The sequence below is a fragment of the Chiloscyllium punctatum genome, chromosome 16 (assembly GCF_047496795.1).
Source record: "Chiloscyllium punctatum isolate Juve2018m chromosome 16, sChiPun1.3, whole genome shotgun sequence".
NCBI classification, from domain to species: Eukaryota; Metazoa; Chordata; class Chondrichthyes; order Orectolobiformes; family Hemiscylliidae; genus Chiloscyllium; species Chiloscyllium punctatum.
This window is the reverse complement of record NC_092754.1, coordinates 44,216,936-44,233,970: the sequence shown is the minus strand read 5'-3', so window position 1 is coordinate 44,233,970 and position 17,035 is coordinate 44,216,936.

Sequence of the window (17,035 nt, the reverse complement as noted above, 5' to 3'; positions counted from 1 at the left end):
AGCTGGTACTACTCCCACAGAGAGTGAGGATGCAAAGATCATTGCCAGAGGCACAGCAATCTCATTCCTCACTTTCCGTAGGAACCTTGGATACATCTGGACCGGCCCTGGGGGCCTATCTATCTTGATGCCTCCAGCAGATCAATTTCCTTAATATCAATCCATTTAAGACCATTAACTGGCTCTATGCTGTCCTCACTATCAACAAGGTCCCTCTCTCTAGAGAATACTGAAGCAAAAACTCATTTAAGGCCTCCTTTACCTCTTCAGGCTCTAAGCACAAGTTCCCTCCACTATCCCTGATCAAACCTACCCTCTCTCTGATCGTTCACTTATTTCTCATGTATGTGTAGAATGTCTTTGGGTTTTCCCTAATCCTTCCCATCAAGGTTTTTTTCTGCCCCTCCTAGCTCTCCTCAGTCCATTTTTGAGTTCTTTCCTAGCTATGCTGTAATCCTCTAAAGTTGTACCAGATTCTTATTTCCTCAACCTTAAAGTAAGCTTCCTTCTTCCTTTTTGACGAGAGGTTCTTCTGCTCTTGTCATGCAAGGGTCCTTCACCTTACCATTCCTTGCCTGTCTCAGTGGGACAAAGTTATCCAACACTCACAGCAAGTGCTCCTTAAACAGCCTCCACATTTCTGTTGTGCCTTTCCTGTAAAACAATTGTTACGAATCTATACTCCACAGCTCCTGTCTAATAGCAATATAATTTCCCCTCCCCCAATTTAACACCTTCCCAGACTGGCTGTTCCTATCCCTCTCCATGGCTATGGTAATGGTGAGGCTGTTGTGGTCACTATCACCAAAATGGTCTCCCTCTGAGAGATCTGACACCACGCCTGGCTTGTTGCCTAGCATCAAATCCAATATGGCCTCTCCCCTAGTCAGCCTAGCTGCAATGGAATTCTTCTTCAAATCTTTATTTGATCTGTTAGTGGTGTTATACGTTTTATACATATGCCTCTTATTGTGGAATCAGCTACAAGTACAGTACAACATTTCTCCACATTGACTCAGTTAAAGCTCTCCCTAATTTTAAAGACCTGCTAGTTGTCTCTTTGCCCAGTCTGTACAACCAATCAAATCTGGTCACATTCTGAAAAGCCTTGCCCACACTTGCACTGCTGGTCCAATATCCTTTAGTAAAGTGAGATTTGAACTGCACATTGTATTCCCAATGTGCTTTCTCAACTACCTAACCCCCCTAGCACCCCCCCTCCCATTTATCTCTCAGCACCCCCAGCCCACAAGTCTCATTCCCGATGAAAGGCTTATGCCCAAAATGACAAGCACCATACCCTCGACTCTGATAGGTAAGCTGGTCCAGATACAAAGTCTAAGAGGTTGCTGAGGGAAAGAGGAGTAGAAACTGGGGAGGTTCTGCAGGCCACAATCTGCTAATCCTTCAGGATAGCTTGTTAGGGAATTTCAAAAGCTTACACTCTTATCAAAAATGGATGGGAATAGGAAATGGTAATCAACATTCAACTTGTTTACTGTTGATGTTAAAAGCATTTAGAAACACAAATAAGATTGACAGTCCCTTAGCTAAGTGTGAAGATAGCGTTAATTTGTTAACTACAATTGAAAGAAAAACATTCTTGAAATAGGTCAGGCAGCAACTGTGGAGAGAGAAACAGATCTTGGGGCAATGACTTTTCAAGAGAACTGGGAAAAGTTAGGAATGTGATAGTTTTAAATAAATAGAATCTCGACGCTGTGGAAGGAGACCATTCACACCAACCCTCCAAAGAGCATCCCACCCAGACCCAACCCCATAACCCTGCATTTCATATGGCTAGTCCACCTAGTGTACACAGCTCTGGACACTATGAGCAATTTATCGTATCGAATCCTCCTAATCTGCACCTTTTGGCCGTTGGAAAGAAACCAGAGCACCCAGAGGAAACCCATGTAGGCGCAGGGACAACATGCAAACTCCACACAGACAGCCACCCGGGCTGGAATCGATCCCAGGTCCCTGTTGCCATGAAGTAACAGTACTGACCGCTGAGCCACTGTGCCAGACTATGAGTGGGGACAAAGAATAATGAGGAGTCATTTAAAGTTGTATTGCTTTTCTTTTAATTTGCAAAAACCCAATCTTCCAAAACATCCACCAAAGATGCGCATTTAACAATGTCGGTACAGCTCCATTCTCCTGAAGGGGAACCCGCCCCACTGTAAATGCGTTATACTGTAAGCACTGACCCAGAAACTGCCTCGTTGCAACCTGATGGGCCGTAATTTATGATTATCACTGACTAATTGAACAAGAGTGAGGAAGTTCAAGGATCAGGCAGATTACATGCTGTAGACTTCAGTTAAGCAATATGCATTGGAGTTTCTGCCATAACTTTAGTTTAAGAATCTTATTGGACATAAGCACTTGCACCTGTATCTGTTAATGTATTAAATGGCCAGTTCTTAAAAGTCAGTGAGTACCTCATTGTTTCCAAAATGCAATGGGGCAGTGCACATTGGAATGATTGCCTCCTGCTGCTTTGTTTTGGTGTGTTTTGATGAGATGCTGCTTGTCTGCAGAAAGCTGAACAGCAGGGAGATACTTTTCACAGTTCACTTGTGACAAGATGTAGATCTACAGTCACGAGTCATGACTTTCAAGGTCTGTGCTCCGTGACTCATGCCTGACTGCACAGTCTTCACAAGTACAGCAGATCCACTGTTCACTGCACCGTACACTCTATTTCAGCACGAAAGACTACAATGGAGCCCACTGCTCGCTTTACAAAAATGCTTGCAGTTAAACTCAAAGCACAGAGCTCCCTACAGCACTGTCAATGACATGATTATCTACATATGCGTATCAAACTGTTAAATATAAAGCTTCACAGGCAGGGGAAAAATTGGAGATGGTTTGTGCCTGTGAGAAAATAACTGTCAGTAAGTGAAACATCTAGGGTAACTTGCACTGTTATATTGGTTGGAAGAGGAAATCATAAAAGATAAGAAATAATAATATTGTACTCATTGCGGATATGGGTAACCTCCTTTCCTGAAATCCTCGACTTTCATTTATGTAGCACCTTTCTCATAATAGACTTAAATACGTACAGATTATTCACTGAGGCACAAAGGAAGAAATCACAACAGAGCCAAAGGAGAAAATTTTGAGAGAGACAAGAAAAAAATTGTAGTGGTAGCAGTGCAATGCAAACCCACATCTTAAGTGAGAGGTCTTCATCACATCTCTATTTAATAAATACTTTTCGGGTAAGTCAGTCAAAATTAATGAAACATTGTTGAGTTATACCTTTAGCTTCACCTCAAGGTTCCTGAGGCTGGGAAACAACTCTGGATTCACCTCAGAGTTCCATGCTGAGGCCACACCAAGCCAGGTAACTCTGAAGATGGACGAGGGAGGTCCAGTAGATGTAGTGTACCCAGACTTTCAGAAAGCTTTTGATAAAGTACCACATAGGAGATTAGTGAGCAAAATTAGGGTGCATGGTATTGGGGGCAAAGTACTAACTTGGATTGAAAGTTGGTTGGCTGATAGGAAACAAAGAGTAGTGATAAACGGCTCCATTTCGGAATGGCCGGTAGTGACCAGTGGGGTACCACAGGGATCAGTGCAGGGATCGCAGCTTTTTACAATATATGTTAATGATATAGAATATGGTATTAGTGATAACATTAGCAAATTTGCTGATGATACTAAGCTGGGTAGCAGGGTGAAATGTGAGGAGGATGTTAGGAGATTACAGGGTGACCTGGACAGGTTAGGAGACTGGCAGATGCAGTTTAATGTGGATAACTGTATGGTTATCCACTTTGGTGGCAAGAACAGGAGGGTAGATTACTACCTAAATGGAATCAGTGTTGGTAAAGAGGCAGTACAGAGAGATCTGGGTGTTCATGTACACCAGTCAATGAAGCATGCAGGTATAGCAGGTAGTGAAGAAGGCTAATAGCATGCTTGCCTTCATAACAAGAGGGATTGAGTATAGAAGCAAAGAGGTTATTCTGCAGCTGTACAGGGCCCTGGTGAGACCACACCTGGAGTACTATGTGCAGTTCTGGTCTCCAAATTTGAGGAAAGACATTCTGGCTATTGAGGGAGTGCAGCGTAGGTTCACGAGGTCAATTCCTGGAATGGAGGGACTACCTTACAGTGAAAGACTGGAGCAACTGGACTTGTATACCCTTGAGTTTAGAAGACTGAGAGGGGATCTGATTGAGACATAGAAGTTTATTAAAGGATTGGACATTCTGGAGGCAGGAAACATGTTTCCGCTGATGGCTGAGTGCCAAACCAGAGGACACAGCTTAAAAATACGGGGTAGACCATTTAGGACAGAGATGAGGAGAAACTTCTTCACCCAGAGAGTGGTGGCTGTGTGTGGTGGCTGTGTGGAATGCTCTGCTCCAGAGGGCAGTGGAGGCCCAGTCTCTGGATTCATTTAAGAAAGAGTTGGAAAGAGCTCTCAAGGATAGTGGAATCAAGGGTTATGGAGATAAGACAGGAACAGGATACTGATTAAGGATGATCAGCCATGATCATATTGAATGGTGGTGCAGGCTTGAAGGGCAGAATGGCCTACTCCTGCACCGAATGTCTATTGTCTATTGTCTATAATCACATAGCACCAGGGCGGCCACTGAGAGACCGCCATGCCGGGTCAAAATTCACCCAGGCTGGGCGGAGGGACCATCCATTATCCAAGGCAAAAGAACAAAGGTTAACGTCCCATTTATTCTGAATTCTTGTTACTGTTACTGGGAATGGGAACACTGACAGAAGAAAATAGGTCTCAAGTTACTTGAAAGTGTTTCACAGCATTTTAAAATCTGCAATAACACAGGTGTTGTTGTGATGCAGGAAAAAGAGGACAAAGTACAATACAGCAGAGAAACAGGCCCTTTGTCCCTCCAAGCCTGACACATTTTGCCCTTCCATATGAAAACTATCTTCACTTACAGGATCCATTTCCCTCTATTCCCTTCCTGTTCATGTATTCGTCCAGGTGCTTCTCAAATACTGCTATTGTGTCTGCTTCCACCACCACCTCTGGAAGCACATTCAAGGCACTCACCACCCTTTGTGTGAAAAACATGTCTTGCACAGCTCTTTTAAACTTCTCCCCTCACACTTTCAACCTGTGCCAACTAGTAATTGAGCCCTCCACCGTGGGAAAATCCTCATTCTTTCCACTCTATCCATACCTTTCATAATCTTATAAACTTTTATCAGGTCATTACTCAACCTCCTGCATGCCAATAAAAACAACCCCAGTCTATCCAACCTTTCTTCATAGTTAAAATCCCTCATACCAGGCAATATCCTGGTAAACATTTTTTATACCCTGTCCAAAGCATCCACATCCTTCTGGTGGTATGGTGACCAGAATTGTATGCAGTATTCCAAGAGTGGCCTAAATGAAGTTCTATAAAGCTGCATCATAACTTGTCTATCCTTATACTCAATGTCACTTCAAATGAAGGCAAACATGCCATAAACCTTTTTTACCACCTTAGCTACCTGTGCTGCCACCTTCAATAATCTGTGGACCTGCACACCCAGACCCACCAGCATATCAATAATCCTAAGGGTTCTACCATTCAGTGTATAATTTCCACCTGCACTTGACCTTCCAAAATGCATCACCTCACATTTGTCTGGATTAAACTCCATCTGTCATTTTTATGCCTATGCCTCCAATTAATCAATATCCTGCTCTATCCTTTGACAACGCTCCTCATTACCCACAATTTCAACAATCTTTGTATCATCTGCAAAGTTACTAATTAGACCAGTTAAGTTTTTCTCCTAGTCATTTATGCAAATCACGAACAGCAGAGACCCCAGCACTGATCCCTGTGGAACACCATTACTCACAACCCTCCATGCCAAAAAGCATCCAGCCGCTGCTACCCTCTGCCTCCTGTGACTAGGTTAGTTCTGTATCAATCTTGCCAGCTCAGCACTGATACTCTGTGACTTCACGTTTTGTATCAGTCTGCCATTAGGCATCTTGTCAAAGGCTTTACTGAAGTCCATGTAGACAACATTAACCTCTTTTCCTTCATCAATCATCTTCATGACCTCCCAAAAAACAAGTTCCCCTGCACAAAACCATGCTGTGTATCGCTAATAAGTCTATTTGCTTCTTAATGTGAATAGATCTTGACCCTGAGAATCATTTCCAATAGTTTCCCTACTACCAACAAGAGACTCAAAAGCCTGTAATTTCCAAGCATTATCCCTGCTCCCTTCTTAAACAGTGGGATAACATTGGCTATTCTCCAGTCCTCTGGGACCTCACCTATGGCCAAGGAGGATACAAGGATTTCTGTTTTTGCTCAAGCAATTTGTTCTCTTGCCTCCTTCAATATTCCGTGATAGATCCCACCAGGACTCTGGGATGTATCTACCTTAATACTTTTTAAGACACACAACACCTCTTCCTTTTTAATAGCAACTTGGCTTAGAAACTCAACACTTCCTTTCCTGAGATCATTCTCCACCAATTCCTGCTGTTTGGTGAATACCGAAGCAAGTATTTGTTTTGGGGTATCACATACCTCTTCTGGCTCCACATTTAGATTCCTTCCTTTGTCCCTGAGTGGGCCAACCCTTTCCCTGGCTTTCTCCTTCCTTTTTACTTATGTACAAAAAAAACCTTGTGATTCTCCTTAATTCTGTTTGCTAATGACTTTTTATGACCCCTTTTAGCCCTTCCAATTCCTTGTTTAAGTTCTTTCCTACTTTCCTTATATACTTCAAGGAGTTCATCAATTCCTGTCTTCCTGGATCTTACATATGTTTCCTTTTTCTTTCTGACCAAGTTTATAATATCCCTGGTCATCTAAGGCTCACATAACTTGCCATTCAGATCCTTCATACTCACAGGAATGTGCCGCTCCTGATCTCTTATCAACTGCTATTTGAAATACTCCCACATATTCATTGTGGATTTATCCTCAAACAGCAGGCTCCAATCAACACTCGAGAATTCCAGAAACTCAGCTATCACTGTGTACAGTTTTAGCAGGGATGGACAAAAAAAATCTGATTAACTCACTAAGTAAGGGCAGAGGGCTACAGATTCAGGTTTGGAAAAGGTGGGATAGGTAGGATGTGATGAACAGTTTTACACAGTGAGTGATAATGATCCCAAAGTTGTCTCTTTATCAGAATGAGCATGATCAATAATTTCAAAGGGAAATTGGACAGGCACTTAAGGCAAATGAGCCTGCAGGCCTATGGGGTTATATAGGGGAATGGGACTGACTGTTCTACTTTACAGAGAGGCAACATGGACTGGATGGGCTGAACAGCCTTCTTCCATAACAAAATTACTCTCTCATATGAAGATCTTGCCAGAGAATCTATTTCAAAGACATCGATTGAGAGATAAATATTGGTCAGGACATAGGGAAGAATTTCCCCTGCTCATCTGCAAATGGTGCCGAAGGATATTAAATATGACCTGAGAGACTGAATGTAGATTTGCTCGCTGAGCTGGAAGGTTTATTTCCAGATGTTTTGTCACCCTACTAGGCAACATCTTCAGTGGGCCTCTGGGTAAAGCACTGCTGATACTTCCTGCTTTCTATTTACATGGGATATATGTTTGGGTTTCTTTGGGTTGGTGACGTCATTTCCCGTGGTGATGCCATTTCCTGTGGTGATGTCACTTCCTGTTATTTTTCTCAGGGGGTGGTAGATTGGGTCCAACTCGGTATGTTTGATAATAGAGTTCTAGTTGGAATACCATGCTTCTAGAAATTCTCGTGTGTGTCTTTGTTTGGCTTGTCCTAGGATGGATGTGTTGTCCCAGTCGAAGTGGTGTCCTTCCTTATCTGTATGTAGTCAGAGATGGTCATGTCGTTTTGTGCCTAGTTGGTGTTCATGTATCCTGGTGGCTAGTTTTCTGCCTGTTTGTCCAATGCTCAACCTGAGCTGCAAATCTCTTCAAAATTTGCTATGACCTGAGAGAGCAGGTCATCGAAAGACAAATCTCCAACAATGTAGCATTCATCACTACTACATTGAATTGTTGGCAATATTTATCTCTGGGTTGTAATCGCTAAATTTCTCATTCTATGACTTTATGACTCTATAGTTTTGTTAAATCCCCATGATTAAAACGCCTCTTTAAGACGTGGACTATTATGGTGATTGATACTTTATAAAGGTGTAAATCTGCAGAACGTTAAACTCCTTGAATCAAGCTACAGTTTAACAGCCTGACTATGATGTTGCCATTGGCAGTAGCAATCACTGATCAAAGTTTCCTGGCAGAATGCAGGATGAGAGGAAGTATATAAACGTACATTTGTAAAGCACTTTAAAAGCAATCAGCAGCTCTGTGTCTAAACTGACGACCCAGCTCATGTATTTTAATGTGCAGTGCTGTGCTTGTAAACTCCAGCACAGCAGGAAGGCAGTTTCCAGTCACGAAAGCACTAGGCAAACATAGACTTGTCACACAGCGACAGCAGCCAGTTGGGGATTTAACCTTTGCACGAGATGAAGACTCGGGCAGCTAGTAACCAAAGTGTAAGTGTTCATTTATGTCCATTTTTTTGTGTGTGGGTCAGTGCACCCTGCAGTTGGTTGATCACCTTCTCCATTGCATTCCTATGAAGTGAAGTCTTCACTCTATCTGCATTAGCATGAGGTTGTTCGCTAATGTCTGAGGATTGAGCTGTCAGTGAAGACAGCAGACATTGGGTTATTCCACCTTGAAAGCAGGCAACCTTTTAGAAATAATTAAGATGCTACTTCAAGTTTGAAAAATATAAGTTCACAGAGCTACTTTGAAAGAGCCATGACAATAGGACAAGGCGATAAGGCTCAAGGTAAGGAAGAGTGATTATAAACGTATGACATTGTGCAGCATTACTTCACACAATGTTTGGAATAAACTTCCAAGCAAGGAAGTAAAGTCAAGAATCTGAAACTGAGTTTAGGCTGAGGTTCTCTACAAAAAGGATTAAAGATCAGAGATTTCCTTTATGCTGTATATATTTCATGCATGAAAGAAAACAATCTGGAGCCTTTGACTATTTGTCCATTTATCTTACCAAACTATTAAAGATAGCAGTCTGTTGCAACTGAAATCTCTGTAACTTCCTGTACGTTGGGGCATCTTTGCATTTGGATGGTCAACTTTGAGCAGTGTGATTCATATTAAATGTGACATCATAACAAATATTATCGTACTTACAAGTATTTCCCCAACTGTAACATTGATTTGCTCAGCATCAAAAGATCTTTAACTCTAATAACTTTAATAAATTGTCATATCAGAAGCACCATGATTGCTTAATCCATCAACTCACACGAGTCACAATGTGGCTTAATGGTTGACATTGCTGCTTCATAGTACTAGGAACCCACATTTGATTCCAGCCTTGGGTGACTGCCTGTGTTAGAGTTTTCACATTCTTCCTGTGTCTTGGTGGGTACTCCGGTTTCGTCCTACAGTCCAACGACGTGCGGTTTAGGTAGGTTGGCCATGCAAGATAGTCTATACTGTCCAGGGAACATGTGGGTCATTTGGGTTAGCCATGGTAAATACGGGGTTATGGGGATAGGGTGGGAATCTGTGTCTAGGTGAGATACCTTTCAGATGTTTGTTGGGCTAAAAAGCCTCTTTCCATACTGTAGATTCTATTCTATATCACATTGCTTCATGCTGTTCAAGTGACTTATAAAAAGTCTCATTTACAATTTGATGAATCTATTCAAAGTAAAATCATCCCATTAATTTGTCCTGAAATTCATCCAAAAATTGAGTTAAGGAATAAAGAACAGATACATTCACCAATCTCTTCAGCTTCTTAAGTGGAATGTTAATATATATTTTAGTAGCTTAGTGGCAAAAGTTGAAGACCTCAGTTCTACCCTTCCACCCGACAGTCTGAATCTCCCTCTGAGGTCATTCTAGAATTTTTTTGCCTCCTTGAACATAAATACTCCGAAAACATTGTATGGAGAATAGTGCAGAGGTTTGATGCTGTATTTGTAGAATATACTTCAAGACACCTTTTCCCAATGAGAGTTATTAATCTGTTTATAGAGATAACACTGACTGCAGTAGAATGTTGTATCATCTGAAAATCTCCCCTGTGTCATTTCGAAAAGCTGCTTCCATTTTTTTGAACAACGCTTGGACATTCCCTGTGGCCTACTGTTTAAAATGCTATCAAATCATTCTGAAAAAGTTGCGTAGCATAGCATCAGCTGATTTCTTTCTAGAACATTCTTTGCTGAAGTGGATGATAATTCCACGCGTGATGAACAGTGATGCTAGTCTTTGTGTCAATGGATTCTGAAGTAATGAATGAGGCACTGCAGAGGTCTTTGTCATGTTTGTTTTACTTTTTTGAAGGATCACTCTTTTATAATCTGCTGTCAGAACTTGGTTGAATTGTAGCTCACAGCAGCTAATTCAGGCAATGTGGCACAACTGCTTAAAACAAGAACGGGCTGGAGAAACACAGGAGCACAGCACAGTGAGCAGCCCACACAACTCTTGGCAAATCATTGCCATCAGATAACCAAAATGAAGTCAGTACTCTCCACTGTCATTCAGTCACTCAGCTCCTGAGGATTTGGGGGATATAATTCCATCACTTGTCCGCATATCATAATCTCATAGAGTCTTAGAGATGGACAGCACAGAAACAGACCCTTTGATTCAAATCATCCATGCCGCCCAGATATCTTAAATTAATTGAGTCCCACTAGCTCGGCTTGGCCCACATCCACATTAACCCTTCCTATTCACATATCCATCCAGATGCCTTTTAATTGTTGTAATTGTATCAGTCTTCGCCACTTGGTCATGCATGAAAAAAATTGCCCCTTAGACCCTTTTAAATTATTTCCCTCTCACTTTAAGACTATGCCCTCTAGTTCTGGATTCCCCTACCCCAAGGCAAAGACTTTGTTTATTTATCCTATCCATGCCCCTCATGATTTAATAAACTTCTATAAGGTCACCCCTCAGCCTCCAATGCTCCAGGGAAAACAGCCCCAGTCTAATCAACTTCTTCCCTCCACTCAAATCCTTCAACTCTGGCAAGTTTCACAACATTTCTTCCTACAGGAGGGAGACCAAAATTACACACAATATTCCAAAAGTGATCGAACCAATGTCCTGTCCAGCAACAAAATGACCTCTCAACTCTTATACTCAGTGCTCTGACCAAGAAAGGAAGGCATACCAAACAACATCCTATCTACCTGTGACTCCACTTTCAAGGAACTGTGAACCTGTACTCCAAGGTGTCTTTGTTCAGGAACACTCCCCAGGATCTTACCATTAAGTGTTTAAGTCCTGCCCTGATTTGCCTTTCCAAAATGCAGCACCTCACATTTATCTAAATTAAACTCCATCTGCCATTCCTCGGCCCACTGGCCCATCTGAATGTGATCCTGTTCTACTCTGACGTAACCTTCACTGTCCACACTTCCAATTATGTTGTCAACTGCAAGCTTACTAACTATAACTCCTTTGTTCACATCCAAATCATTTATATAAATGACAAAAAGTAGTGGACCCAGCACCAATCTTTGTGGCACACCACTGGTCACAGGCCTCCAGTCTGAAAAGTAACCATCCACCATCACCTGTCCACTACTTTCAAGCCAGTTCTGTCCAAATGGCTAGTTCTCCTTATATTCCATGAGCTCTAACCTTGCTAACCAGCCTACAGTGAGTAATCTTCTCGAATGCCTTACTGAAGTCCTTATAAATCATGTCCACCATTCTTCCCTCATCAATCCTCTTTGTTACTTCTTCAAAACACTCAAACAAATTAATGAGATATGACATCCCATGCACAAAGCCCTGCTGATTATCCTTAATCATTCCTTGCCTTTCCAAATACATATAAATCCTATCCCTCAAGATTGCCTCCAACAACTTGCCCATCACCAATGTCAGGCTTACCTGTCTATAGTTCCCTGCCCTTTCCTTACTACTTTTCAGTTCAGGCAACTGTCTGTGTGGAGTTTGCACATTCTCCCTGTGTCTGCATGGGTTTCCTCCGGGTGCTCCAGTTTCCTCCCACAATCCAAAAATGTGCAGGTTAGGTGAACTGGCCATGTTAAATTGCCTGTAGTGTTAGGTGAAGGGGTAAGTGTAGGGGAATGGGTTTGGGTGGGTTGCTCTTTGGAGAGTCGGTGTGGACTTGCTGGGCCGAAGGGCCTGTTTCCACACTGTAAGTAATCTAAATAAGTAATGTAATCTAAGTACTTTTCTTAAATAGTGGCACACGTCAGCCACTCTCCAGTCTTCTGGCATCTCACCTGTGACTATGGATGAAACAAATTTGTCTAGCAGGGAGCCCAGCAATCACTTCTCTAGCTTTCCACAGTGTTCTAAGGTACACCTGATCAGGTCCCGGGTATTTTTCCACTTTTATGCATTTTAAGACATCCAGCATTTCCTCCTCTGTAATATGGACATTTTCTAAGATGTCACCATCTATTGCTCCACATTCTATATCTTCCATGTCGTTCTCCACAGTAAACGCTCATACAAAACACTCATTTAGTATCTCCCCTAATTCCCACAGTACCTCACATAGGATGCCTTACTGATTTTTGAAGGGCCCTATTCTCTCCCTAGTTACCCTTTTGTCCTTACTGTAATTGTAAAAACCGTTTGGATTTTCCTTAACCTTATTTGCCAAAGTTATCTCATGCCACTTTTTTGCCCTCCTGATCTCCCTCTTAAGTATACTACTACTGCCTTTATAGTCTTCTAAGGATTCATTTGATCTCAATACCTGACATATGCTTCCTTATTTTTCTTGAATAAAACTTCAATTTCTCTAGACATCCAGCATTCCCAGCACCAACCAACATTTCATTTCACCCTAACAGGAATATACTGTCTCTGGACTCTCGTTATCTTACTTCTGAAGGCTTCCCATTTTCCAACTATCCCTTTACCTGTGAACAATCAAATTTTGAACGTTCTTGCCTAATACCGTCAAAATTAACCTTCCTCTAATTTAGAACTTTAACTTTTAGATCTGGTCTATCCTTTTCCATCACTATGTTAAAATAATAGAATTTTGGCTGCTGGCCCTAAAGTGCTCCCCCCGACACCTCAGTCACCTGCCCTGCCTTATTTTCCAAGAGTAGGTCAGGTTTTGCATCTTCTCTGGTAGGTACATCCACACACTAAATCAAATAATTTTCTTGTACACATTAAACAGGTTCCTCTCCACCTAAACCCTCAACATGTTGGCAGTCCCAGGCTATGTTTGGAAAGTTAAAATCCCCTACCATAACCACTTTATTATTCTTACAGATAACTGAGATCTCCTCACAAATTTGTTTCTCAATTTTCCATCAACTACTGGGGGTGCATGATACAATCCCAATAAGGTGATCATCCCTTTCTTATTTCTCAGTTCAACCCAAATAACTTCCCTGCATACATCCCCAGGAATACCCTCCCTAAGCACAGCCATAATTCTATCCCTTATCAAAAACACTACTCTCCCTCCACTCTTGTCACCTTTTTATCCTTCCTATAGTTGTTGTATCCTGGAACATTAAGCTGCCAGTCCTGTCCATCTCTGAGCCATGTTTCTGTAATTGCTTTGATATCCCAGTTCCATGTTCCTAACCATGCCTTGGGTTCCTCTGACTTCCCTGTTAGGCCTCTTGCATTGAAATGAATGCAGTTCAATTTATCAGTCCTACCTTCAATCTTTGCTTTGTTCTTGCCTGCCCTGATGTTTGACTTGCTCCTTTTCCCAACTGTACCAGTCTCAGATTGATCACTTTTCTCACTATCTTCCTAAGTACCCCACCCACCTTACGAGTTTAAATCTTCCTGAGCAGCTCTAGCAAATCTCCCTGTCAGTATATTAGTCCCTTTCCAATTCAGGTACAATCCATCCTTCTTATATGTCAATTCTTCAGCAGAAGAGATTCCAGTGATCAAAAAATGTGAACCCTTCTCTCCTGCAACAGCTCTTAAGCTCTATCCACCTATTCCCACCCTCACTAGCTCATGGTACTAGGATTTATTCAGATATTACTACTCTCGAGGACCTCCTTTTTAAATTCCTACCTAACTTTCTATATTCTCCCTTCAAAATCTCATTCTTTATCCTTCCTATGTTGTTAGTTCCAATGTGTACAACAATCTCTTGCTGCTCCCTCTTCCCTTTGAGAAAATTCTGAACTGTCTCCAAGGTATCATTGATCCTGGCACCAGGGAGGCAACACATCATTCTGATTTCTCTCAGCCAGCTGCAGAAATGTCTGTTTGTGTCTCTGACTAGAAAGTCCCCTATAACGATTAATCGCTTGGAACCTGAATTATCCCTTGTTACATTTGAGCCAGCCTCGGTATCAGAAACTTCTCTGTCAGTGCTAGATTCCCCTGTAAGTCCATCACCCTCTACATTTTCCAAAACTGCATATTTGCTTGAGATAGGGATAGCCAAAGGAGACTTCTGCACTACCTGCCTCCCTTTCCTATATTTTCTGGTGGTAACCCATCTACCTGACTGTATCTGCAGTTTTTCTCTCTTCCTATAACTGCCATCCACCACAACTCCTAATGTTGTAGATTCTTCATTGCCTCCAGTTTCCTCCCACAGTCCAAAGATGTGTCAGTTAGGTCAATTGGCCATGCTAAATTGCCCACAGGGATGTGTAGGTTAGGTGCATCAGTCAGGGGCAAATGTAGGATAGGGGAATGGGTCTGGGTGGGTTACTTTTCAGAAGGTCGGTATGGACTTGTTGGGCTGAAGGGTCTGTTTCCACACTGTAGGGATTCTAATTCTAATTCTAAATGCCATTTCAACAGGTCCATGCAATCTGATGGGATTCACAACCAAATATACTTACTACAGACATAATCATCAGTAACACAGAAACTCCCCCAATCTCTCACATTCAACAGGAAGAGCACATCACTCCACCAAAGACCATCTTTGCACCTTAACAATCTACAGACACAGAAAATAGTACAGTATTATTGCTAAAACAAAATTACACTGCTCCTGGCTAACTGACACAGATTTTAATAAAACATATAATCTACTCACTATTGTAGATTTACAAAGAAAATAAATAAGGTTACACTTAAAATCTATGCACTCAGCTCTTCCTGTGTTGTGAGCTCTCCCACGCAGGTTCCTCTGAGGTCAACTGTAAATTTCGCTGTTTGTTAATTTTTCTTAGACACAACCTGATATCCAAAGGTACTTAAACTCAAACAGCAAAGGCAGTAGCTGTGCAGATTCACTGCTATGTCAGACAGCAGTGTAGGTTTCTTTCTTATTTGATTCACTGACCACATGGTCACTGCCTTTGTCTCTCTTCCTCCTTTTTAAAGTGCTGTTGTTTTGATCTTTTTCCCCCAAAGTTCCAAAATAATGCAACAGCTTATAAAACAGTAATTACTGCTCCTGGAATTGGAGGAAATCAGTTCCAACACCTAAAATACCTCAAAAAGGAGAAGCTCTTACAGTCACAACTTTTTCCCGTCCTCCATCTTGGATTACACAAAATTACTGTCTTAACAATCATAAAACAGCTGCAATAAGAATGGATTCAACATGAGAAGACAGATGCCTGATTTACACCTATACTTGAACATGTGTACACCTTTAACTCCTCACCAGATGAGCCTTACATTGGCATTCACACAAATAGCCATTTTGCCAAATAAGACACATCAATAGACATTGACTATGTTGCCAAAAGAAGTCAGGACATTGCAACTTTTTGCCTTGCCTCATCAGGACTAGAACACAAGAAAGAGACTTGAGAAATGGGGCATCAATTTTACAGAATAAAAACAGGATACTGATTGGTTGGGCCATCGTTAGCCTGGGGTGGAACAAAATAATTCATTGTCAATCTGTTCTCGTTGCATCTCCGTGCTGACAATGGCTCGACCTGTTCTCGTGTTGCATAAAATAGTGCCTGCTTCTCCAATCTTGTTCTTTCCATCCTGGAACTGATAAGTGCAAGATGAAAGCCTTTCATTCGTTGTTTCCTTTTCGCAATGATAAGTTCTGTACTATCAAGCAAATTATTTTCGTACTGAGCATTTGCTTTGGTCAGGTATCAATGATTGCACTCGTTTTAGGTATGACTGTGGACACAAATTGTAGGCACAGCACAACCAAACCCATTAAATAGCCACATTGATATCATAGCAACAAGAGTCATTGCATGCACACAATGGAATCTTGCTGAATTTCCCTTTGAAAACTCGTTGGTTCTGGGGGCCATTGTATTCTTGAAGCCCAAGCTGAGAGTATTGAACTGAGTATAAATCAAAGTTGCTTATAATTTGTGCAATGTGTTGGCTCCATGGAAGGACACACTGAACCATCAGGGGAACTGAGTGGAACTAATTAGTGAAACTGCTTACTTCAGCAGGGGAAAAAAATGAGTGCAATAATTTAGTCCAATTAGAGGTTCACTGCTTAATGTACTCACATGAAAATGCTGTAATACATTTTAAAGAACTTCTAGTTTATTATGCAACAGAAGGTCATTAAATATTATTTCACATGTTTATTGAACATTTTGGACACCGTGACCATACCATATTATGAATTAGTTTCAATAAACAGGTCGCCTGAACACTCCTGAAGCCTGCAATTCTGACAGTTCTTGCAAACTTTAAGCATTTTCATTTCAAATAAAAGTCATCAAATGGTATACATTGCAAAATCAATACCATTACGGGTACTTTACAGTCGTATTCACTGGAATGATGTACAGTGCTTTTCGGTAGATTCACTGTCACTAATCCTTCTTCTTGGTATTAGTCTTAGTTAATGACACCAAGAGTTGGAGAGGAGAGGTTCAATCTTGATAAATAGAATAGGTTTATTACATGGTATTGAACAGTAATATATTATATATTAATATTTTAATATTTCACAGCAAGTTACCTTACACCTGAGATACATGAGCATCTCTATAAGGTCTGACTTTAACAATCAGTACAGTAAATGTGTCACTACATGGACTTAGCACTAGAACAACTGAAACTGACCTGGTA